Source organism: Rhinopithecus bieti, unplaced genomic scaffold (genome assembly GCF_001698545.2).
Source record: "Rhinopithecus bieti isolate Rb0 unplaced genomic scaffold, ASM169854v2 scaffold_61461, whole genome shotgun sequence".
NCBI classification, from domain to species: Eukaryota; Metazoa; Chordata; class Mammalia; order Primates; family Cercopithecidae; genus Rhinopithecus; species Rhinopithecus bieti.
Genome location: NW_016823852.1, coordinates 1,872,414 through 1,882,597, shown reverse-complemented (window position 1 = coordinate 1,882,597; position 10,184 = coordinate 1,872,414). Strand labels below are relative to the sequence as shown.

The 10,184-nt window shown below is 35.9% G+C and overlaps 1 protein-coding gene and 1 pseudogene across 4 annotated transcripts in view; one reads left to right on the top strand and one right to left on the bottom strand.

The window, feature by feature from the left end:
• NSG2 (neuronal vesicle trafficking associated 2) overlaps positions 1-10,184 on the top strand; it is a 137,561-nt gene that overhangs the window by 49,204 nt on the left and 78,173 nt on the right. The gene's annotated exons all lie outside the window — the stretch shown is intronic.
• Positions 6,731-7,466, bottom strand: LOC108521888 (uncharacterized protein C6orf203 pseudogene; annotated as a pseudogene).

Here is a 10,184-nt window from a genome sequence, read left to right as displayed (position 1 = left end):
CAGAAAACCAAACACCGCATGTTCTCACTCATAGGTGGGAACTGAACAATGAGATCACTTGGACTCGGGAAGGGGAACATCACACACCGGGGCCTATCATGGGGAGGGGGGAGGGGGGAGGGATTGCCCCTCCCAATTATATCATGTATAATTGGGAGTTATACATGATATAAATGATGAATTGATGGGTGCTGACGAGTTGATGGGTGCAGCACACCAACATGGCAGAAGTATACATATGTAACAAACCTGCACGTTATGCCCATGTACCCTAGAACTTAAAGTATAATAATAAAAATAAAAAAATAAAGACATAACTTTCTAGGCAAAATTCAAAAACTTTTTCTAAAAGCCCTTATTTCTTTCTAAATGGATTCCTAGACCTCATTGGAAGGGTTATTTGTAAGTCATCCTGCTTGCATTAAGTTGATGTCACAGTATCACCCCTAGGGCTTGTCTCCTTTATTTGGAGAATCTCCATCTTCATCTATTTCTAGCCAGTTGGAGGAGAAATTTTGACTGTCCTTTCTGCCGCTTCCTTTCTGCCTCTCTATTGTCCTTTTTCCCTTGAAATCAAAAGTAGGCAATGTCTCCTTTTTGTAAGAAGAAAGAGAATCTCATGCTTTTCATAGCTTTCTGACTGCAGTTATTTGAAATTTAAATATAGAGCTCCTAGTAATAGTCTTGGTATAACTGTATTTTGTGCTTGTGTCTGAGATTCTTAGAACAGATTTCTGAAAACCTTATATTCTTACCAGACCATTACATTTTGAATAACATTCTTAAACTGACAACAGGATTTATAATGAGACATTTAAAATGCTTTTATCACGTCTTTCATTGGCGGTATGCTTATACACGGAAAAAAAACACTAAACGTAGGATGTAATGAAAACCTATCACATAACATCACAAATCCTTTGAATCCTATGTATGTAAAATAATTATTTTCAGATAAAGCATTGTTTGAGGCCTTCTGGAGAGAGAAACTCACATTATATTAATTTTTCTCCTACTTCCAATTCTGACGGAAGTGTCTCGGGAAATGGAAATAAAACAGGGAAAAGTATGTATCAGTGAAAATAAAGACTTGAGTTAATCTAAGGTTTGACTGATAAAGGTGGGAGAAAGGAGAAGCAGGAAAAGGAGAAGGCGAAGGAACATGTGTGCTGATGATCTCATTTTACATGGAGGAAGATCTAAAGTGCGTTTTACTCCCAAGGCTAAGAGATAAGTGTTGTTTCAAATGCTTTGGACTTATTAAGAAATAACTACAGATGCAATTTTAACGAATTATGTGCACCTTCCAAATTACTGGGAGAAAAAAGTTTGTGTAGAAAACAATGAAGGAAATGAAGAAAATAGCAAAGAAACAAAAAATTGCGACAAGTACATTACAATACATGTTGTCATAAGAATTACTTTTTTACATGTATTTTTTACAAATGTGGTCTTGCTATTTTGCCCAGGCTGGATTCGAACTCCTGGGCTCAAGCTGTTCTCCTGCCTCAGCCTTCTGAGTAGCTGGGACTATAGACAGTGCCACCATGCCTGGCTAAGAGTTAATTTTAAGGGGTTAAATCCTTATATTGAAAAGCTTACCTATAATGTACAATGACCTAGTGAAGGAACAAGTCCAACTATGAAAAGCTGGGAAGAGCAAATAGAAACCATGGAAAGAAGGGCTTGCAATTGTATTTTAGATAAAGAAGAATTCAAATAATGAAATGCTAAATAGGACTAATAGCTCATTTTACACTTATAAAAGTAAAATTCACAAGAAGATGTGACATCATGAAACAGTGTGCCAAATATCATAGCTTTAATGCAAGGAGAAATTTCTTAACAATAATGTAAGATAGAAACACCCCTCTCTCATTTCTTGACAAATCAGGCACGTAAAAAATAAATGAGGGCAGAGAAGATTTAAATGGCATAACTAATGGACATGATGTAACAGTTACGTATACACATCTGTATTTATAAAAAACATGGCTTCTTTCTTTGTGTCCAGATAATTTGAACAGAAGTAGTTCATATGTTAGGCCATTGTGAAAATGTAGTACATTCCCCAGAGCAGAAAAGACCGTGGTTTTGGACTACACATAATAAAACCAGAAACTAGTCTCAAAAGATACACATTTTAGCAACAATGAAAACCAAGCATTTGGAAATTAAAACAAACCAAAACCATCTTACTGAACAAGTCGTGAGTCAAAAAGAGAAGTAAATCTTCAGTTATACATGAAAAATTATAATGAAAAAACAACAATCATCAGAGATAAAGTAATGGCATTAACTTCTTTCATGATTAAATAGGAAGAAGGCAATTCAATAAATTAGATATTTGTCCCAGGAAGTTCAAAAGACAAGCTTAAGGAAATCGGTTTAAAATAATTTTAAAAGTATAAATTAATATATTAGAAAATGAAAATACCACCAATTAATGTAAGACTGTTTCTTTGAAAAGGTTATGTAATAATAGAACAATAACAGTAAGTATTTGCTTTGGACACACATGTATTGTTTTAAGCACTTTATATGTATGAACTCATCTCATCCTTATAATGACCCAATATGGTAAGTATTAGTAGTATCTTTACTTTTCAGTGGGAAAATTGAGGCCCAGAGAAGTTAAATAACTGACCGAAGATCATAAATCTAGCAAGTGGCAGAGCTGGAATTTGACACCAACAGTCTGGTTCCAAAGACTGTGTCCTTAATTCCCAACTATACTCACAATTATTAAGGAAGATGCTTACAAACTCGTGGAAACAATGTCAATTTAAAAATCGTAAGTGAAAACAATGTGTATGATACTATAGTAAAAACATGGCTGATTTAAAATATTCTTCATAAGTTATTTATAGTGAAAGCCATCTGGCAATATCAGATAATGTTCAGATGAATAATTATTTCTGTGTTTCATCCATGTCAGTGCCAATGCATTGCCTTAAGGATGTGTTATTAGGCTAAGGGTAAAGTGATAAAGTTTTCACTTCTCGGCATGGCACTGTGATAGATATCTGTTGATTGTAGTTCTCAACACTCCTTTCTGCTTTTTAGAAATGCTTCCTTCCTTCCAATAAATGCTTTTGACCAATTCAACCATGTAGTTTGCATTGAGGTTGTCATCGTATAAGTCTCATTTCCCTTGTCAGATGTAAGCACTGGACTCTACTTGGGCCAATCAGAGCCTTTCCTTGGAAGTTTTGAACTTTGAATTGGAGAGAGCAAATCTCATGTTCTTCTTTGGTGTGGTGGAGAGGGTTATCTTAGTCATACTTCTGCTGAAAACAACTAAAATTATGGTCAAAACAAAAAACAGGTGTTTGAAACAAGCAGCTACCACTATATACATATTAGAACAGCTAAAACCTTAAACACTTTCTAATGTGGGGCAACAGAAACTCTCGTTCATTGCTGGTGGGAATACAAAATGGTACGAACACTTTGGAAGACAGTTTGGCAGTCTCTTACAAAACTAAACATACTCTTACCATACAATCAGGCAGTTGTCCTCTCTGGTACTTACCCAAATGAGTTGAAAAATTATTTTCACATAAAAACCTGCACACAAATATTTAAAGTAGCTTTATTCATAATTCCCCAAATTTGGAGGCAACCAAGATGTCTTCAAGAGGTGAACGGATAAACAAAATATGGTGTATCCAGGCAATGGAACAGTATTCAGTGATGAAAGTAAATGAGTTACCAAGTCATGAAAAGACCTGGAGAGACCGCAAAGGCATACTACTAAATGAAATAACTGATCTGAGAAGGCAACATACTGTATGATTCCAATTAGCTGACATTCTTGAAAAAGAAACAGGCAGATTAGTACAGTGGAAAATAGATCAAATAGAAAATACCTAAATTAAAGCATGGAGAGGGAAAAAAATGGACAATGCAGAAAATGCCGTAAGACACACTGGGACAAGGCCTGATGTATATGTAATTAGCACCCCAGTAAAAGAGGCAAAAGAAAATGAGGCCAATAAATACCTGAAGAAAGAAAGTCAGCTAATTTGTCAAACCTGACAAAAGACATCAAACCACTGATCCAAGAAGTACTATGAACCCGAATCGAGATGAATTCAGGTAAAACCACACTTTGGTACATAACAAAACTGCTGAAAATGAAAGCCAGAGAAAATAATAAAGGGACCCAGAATAAAAACAAATAAACATTATCTTCAAAGGAGTAACACTAAGATGGACAGTTATTTTTTAAGAGAAATAAAAGCTGAAATGGCATCTTTAAAGTGTTGAAAAAGAAAAGAAACCATCAACCTAGGATTTTGTATCTAACAAAAATATCATTTAATAATGAAGGACAATGCCAGACAAAAAGCGAGAGTTTGTTGTGAATGAAGCCACAATAAAATAAATACTAAGAACTATTCTTTTTTGTTTGTTTTTTGAGACAGTCTTGCTTTTTCACCCAGGTTGGAGTGTGCAGTGGTGCAATCTTGGCTCACTGCAACCTCCACCTCTCAGGTTCAAGCGATTCTCCTACCTCAGCCTCCCAAGTAGCTGGGATTACAGGTGCACATCACCATACTTGGCTAATTTTTGTACTTTTTGTAGAGATGGGGTTTCACCATGTTGTCCAGGCTGGTCTCGAACTCCCGGTCTCAAGTGATCCGCCTACCTCGGCCTCCCAAAGTGCTGGGATTATAGGAGTGAGCTACTGTGCCTGGCTAAGAGCTATTCTTTAGGCAGAATAACATAATCCTAGATTGAAGCCTGGTGATGTACAGAGCAATACAGACTAATGCAAAGGATAAACATTTAGGTGAATCTACATTAATATTATTAAAACTTTATTATAATAAGATGTGGTGGGTTTTATTTTATATATATATAATTAAAATTTATGACAGTAAGAGCACATAGGTAGGAGAGTGTGAATGTAGCTAAATTGTTCTAAGGCCTTGCCTTGTCTGAGAAGTAAAAATTAATTTATATTAGAATATAATAAACCAAAGATGTGCATTATAACCTCTAGAGTAATGGTTGAAGTAATAAAAAAGAAGTAAAAGCAAATGTCGTAAAAATGTAACAAAAATATTTAAATAATCCAAAAGAAGGGAAAAAGGAAGAAAGAAAAAATACAGATGAAACAAGTAGAAAATAAGATGGTAGATTAAACCCAAATATATTAATAATTATATAATGTAAATGGACCACATAATTCAATCAAACGATAAAGATTTTCAGACTGGATAAAGTCCAATTTTATGCTGCTTGCAAGGAGAAGATCTCACACATAGGGATGCAGAGAGATAAAAGATGAAGTTAAAAGATGAAAGACTGTTTACCATACAAACATTAACCAAAAGAAAGCTAACACAGCTATACTAATACCACATAAAACAGACTTTAAGACAAAAAGCAGTTGTAGAGATAGAGGGACAGTTCATCATGTTAAAAAGGGTTTACCTACCAGAAATAATTCTACATTTGTACCTGCTTAATTATGTAGCTTCAAGTATACAAAGCAAAAGTTAACATAAATAAAAGGATAAATTAGTTCACAGTTATAGTGGGAGATTTTAACACATTCACTGTAGTTACTGACAGAATAAATGGACAAAAAAATCCATGAGTGAGCAGAACATTTGAGCGGTATAATAAACAAATCTGATCACATTTGCCTTTATTCACCTCTGCATCCCCAAATAAAAGAATGTATATTCTTTTAAAGTCCACATGAAACATTTAGCAAAATTGGTCATATGCTGAACCATAAAGTCAGTCTTAAAAAATTTCAAAGGAATTATACCTTAAGTATAAATACATTCTCTGATCACAGTTCAATAAGTTATTGATTAACAACAAGAGGCATATCTAGAAGAATCCCGAAATGTTTGGAAATTAAACATTATACTTCAGAGAAAAGAATCTTTGTGGCTACTATGAAAGGCAATCCTGAAGGTGATAATATTAGTGTTAATTTCTGTCTTGTGGAGGAAGGTGGTTTGAGAAAATAAAGCCCATACAGAAAAAACTAGGATAGAGAGGGAGACCAATCTAACTTCATGGTTCCCATAGTTGGGCTACTTGAACCAGTACATTTCTGATTCTCTGTAGGGTAGCTCTACAGACTTGTTTCTTGAAACCACAAGAGTTCTGATGAATACAACACACAGCAAAACTTTTCCTGACCTGACCTCTGGTCTCCTGTCTTGATTTTTCCTCTTATACTCCAATCAGACCAAACTACTCAGAATTCCTGGGACCTGTCCAGGTCTTTGTACATGCCTTTACCTTCTTTGCCTTCTGACTCCTATTTGTTCTCAGGTCTCAGCTAAGACTTCCTTATAGGAAACGTTTTCTTGTCACTAGGCTAAGACTAGGTAAAGCACTCTTCCTCTGTACTCCCACTGCAGCCTGTGCTTCCCTTGATCATAGTGGTCATGGCAGTGTCAAGATTCAGGAAAATTTGATTTCCAATGTTGTGGCTTCCTAATTGTTTAACATTGGGAAGTCAATTCTCCAAGGCTTGATTTTCTCATCTGTGAGACAAGGATACTAGCAGTACCTATCTTACAAGGTAATCATGATAATTAAATGGCATTAGACATGACACATGGTTAGACTAGTGCTTGGCACATAGCAAGTACTCAGTAAATGCTGAGTATTATTGTCATTTCAGAGGTTTGTTATGAAGATTAAGGCACAATGTTTACGCAGTCTCTTTATTTCTCACTATAAAGCAATTCATCTATTTAGACATACTCTTCTTAGGCAACTTTCAAGTTTTTTCACCATCACGTAACACTGCTCTATATTTTTCACTTTCAGTCTTGTCTTCAAACGTCTTTTTTTTTTTTTTAGGAGAATCTGTTTCACTGTCTCTGTTCCTGCTTCTTTATGCTCTCCAATGAGAAGATCCAATGTGTCTCCCACTTTGACCATTTTGCTTTGCTTCTGCAGTTTTCCCCCATTCAGCCTGAGTTCATCTTTGTGGAATCTATCTTCCACATTGTTTCTCCCAACATCGAGGCCTCTGCTCAGGAAAGCATTGTACTGAAAAGATTGCACTACTTTTTCCAGGTCTTTATAATCTTTGACCATAGTAGGCTCATCCTCAAGCTCCTCTTCCTGCTCACTCATCTCCTTAACAATCACCTTCTTCATCAGAGTCCTCTTCATCTTCCACTTCTTACAGAGACTTTTCATTGGATTTTTTTAGAGCTTATATTACTTTTGAGTCCTATAGAAAATGGAAAAATATGTTCTGGAGATATTACAAGTCCTGGGAGTCTCAGTGAGAAAATATTATGGAAAAGGGTTTTATAATTTGATGCATTTAACTTAGTACTAGAAAAAATATAAGTATTGAGTCCAGGAGTACAGAGTTTGTGTGAAAGTGTCCCTTGGAGCACACCCAAGAGTCCAAGCCAGGCATCTGGCTTTCTTAAGACACTGGCAAGCAATCTGACACTAGACATAGCCATGGCACAACCTGTATATTAGGGCCTCTCGTCCCCTGTGGCTGTGCTGACTGCAGGCCACCCTCTACCTGTTTACAAACTATCAAAATGCCTGGCACATAGGAAGGCCTATGTAATTATCAATCTGTTAGTGTGTCTGTCTTTTAGTGGACTGTGAGTTCTTCAAGACCTGGAACCATATTGGAGGTGGATTTAAAATCCCATGTCAACGCCATCATCCATGCTTTTCCTACTCTACATTATTGCCTCCTTTGAAGAAGTTGGGAAGCAGATGAGTTTTACTGTCAAAGTATTCCTTCCTTTCTTTTGTTTTAAGTTTAAAATATTTTAAAATTATTATTTTGTTGGATTTTGGAAACAGGTTGTGTTTGGTTACATGGATAAATGCTTTAGTGGTAATTTCTGAGATTTAGAAATCACCCAAGCAAGGAGTTAATTATGGCAAAGTTAAATTAACGTTTTTTAAAAAATTTTACTTTAAGTTCCAGGATACATGTGCAGAACGTGCAGGTTTGTTACCTAGGTAAACATATGCCATGGTGGTTTGCTGCACCTGTCAGTCCATCACCTAGCTATTAAGCCCTGCATGCATTAGCTATTTATCTTGTTGTTCTCCCTCCCACTGTCCCCCCAACAGGCCCTGGTGTGTGTTGTTCCCCTCCTTGTGTCCATGTGTTCTCATTGTTCAGCTCCCACTTGTGAGTGAGAATATGCATGTTTTGGTTTTTGTTTCCTTGTTTAGTTTGCTGAGGATGATGCCTCTAGCTTCATCATGTCCCTGCAAAGACATGATCTCATTCCTTTTATAAGCTGTCATTAGTATTCCATCTTTTGTGTATATGCACACATTTCTTAATCCAGTCTATCGATTGATTGGGCATTTGGGTTGCATTTCATGTCTTTGCTATCGTGAATTAGCTGCTTGCAATCAACATATGTGCTGCATGTATCTTTATAATAGAATGATTTATATTCCTTTGGGTATATATCCAGTAATGGATTGCTGGGTCAAATGGTATTTCTGGTTCTAAATTCTTGAGGAATCACCACACCGTCTTCCACAATGGTTGAACTAATTTACATTCCCACCAACAGTAGTAAAAGCGTTCCTATTTCTCCACAGCCTTGCCAGCATCTGTTGTTTTCTGACTTTTTAATAATTGCCATTGTGACTGGCGTGAGATGGTATCTTGTTGTGGTTTTCATTTGCATTTCTCTAATGATCAATGATGTTGAGCTTTTTTTCATGTTTGTTGGTGGCATAAATGTCTTCTTTTTAGAAATGTCTGTTCATGTCCTTTGCCTACTTTTTGATGGGGTTGTTTGTTTTTTTCTTGTAAATTTAAGTTCCTTGTAAATTCTGGATATTAGACCTTTGTCAGATAGGTAGATTACAAAAATTTTCTTCCATTCTGTAAGTTGTCTCTTCACTCTGATGATAGTTTCTTTTGCTATGCAGAAGTTCTTTAGTTAGATTCCATTTGTCAGTTTTTCCTTTTGTTGCAATCACTTTTGGTGATTTCATCATAAAATCTTTGCCCATCCCTATGTCCTGAATGGTATTGCCTAGATTTTCTGCTAGGATCTTTATGGTTTTGGGTTTTACATTTAAGTCTTTAATCCATCTTGAGTTAATTTTCATATAAGGTGTAAGGAAGGGGCCTAGTTTTAGTTTTCTGCATATGGCTAGCCAGTTTTCCCAGTAGCATTTATTAAAATAGGGGATCCTTTCTCTATTGCTTGTTTTTGTCAAGTTTGTCGAAGATCAGATGGTTGTAGATGTGTGGTCTTATTTCTGAGATCTCCATTCTGTGCTATTGGTCCATATATCTGTGTTAGTACCAGTACCATGGTGTTTTGGTTACTGTAGCCTTGTAGTATAGTTTTAAGTCAGGTATCATGATGCCTCCAGCTTTGTTCTTTTTGGCTAGGATTGTCTTTCTATATGGGTTCTTTTCTGGTTCCACATAAATTTTAAAGTAGTTTTTTCTAATTCTGTGAAGAATGTCAATGGTAGTTTGATGGGAATAACATTGAATCTATAAATTACTTTGGGCAGTATGACCATTTTCATGATAGTGATTCTTCCTAGCCAAGAGGATGCAATGTTTTTCCATTTGTTTGTGTTTCTCTTATTTTCTTTAGCAGTGGTTTGTAGTTCTCCTTGAAGAGGTCTTTCACATCCCTTGTTAGCTGTATTCCTAGGTATTTTATTCTCTTTGTAGCAATTGTGAGTAGACATTTATTCATGATTTCACTCTCTGCTTATCTATTGTTGGTGTGTAGGAATGCTTGTGATTTTTGCACATTGATTTTTGTATCCTGAGACTTTGCTGAAGTTGCTTATCAGCTTAAGGAGCGTTTGGGCTGAGACGATGGGGTTCTCTAGATATAGGATCATGTCTTCTGCAAACAGAGACAGTGTGACTTCCTCTCTTCCTATTTGAATAGGCTTTTTTTCTTTCACTGGCCTGATTACTCTGGCTAGAACTTCCAATACTATGTTGAATAGGAGTGGTGAGAAAGGGTATCCTTTTCTTGTGCTGGTTTTCAAAGGGAATGCTTCCAGCCTTTGCCCATTCAGTATGATATTGGCTATGGGTTTGTCATACATGAGTTTTACTATTTTGAGATATGTTCCACCAATACCTAGTTTATTGAAGGTTTTTAACATGAAGGAATATTGAATTTTATTGTAGGCCTTTTCTTTTTTTTTTTTTT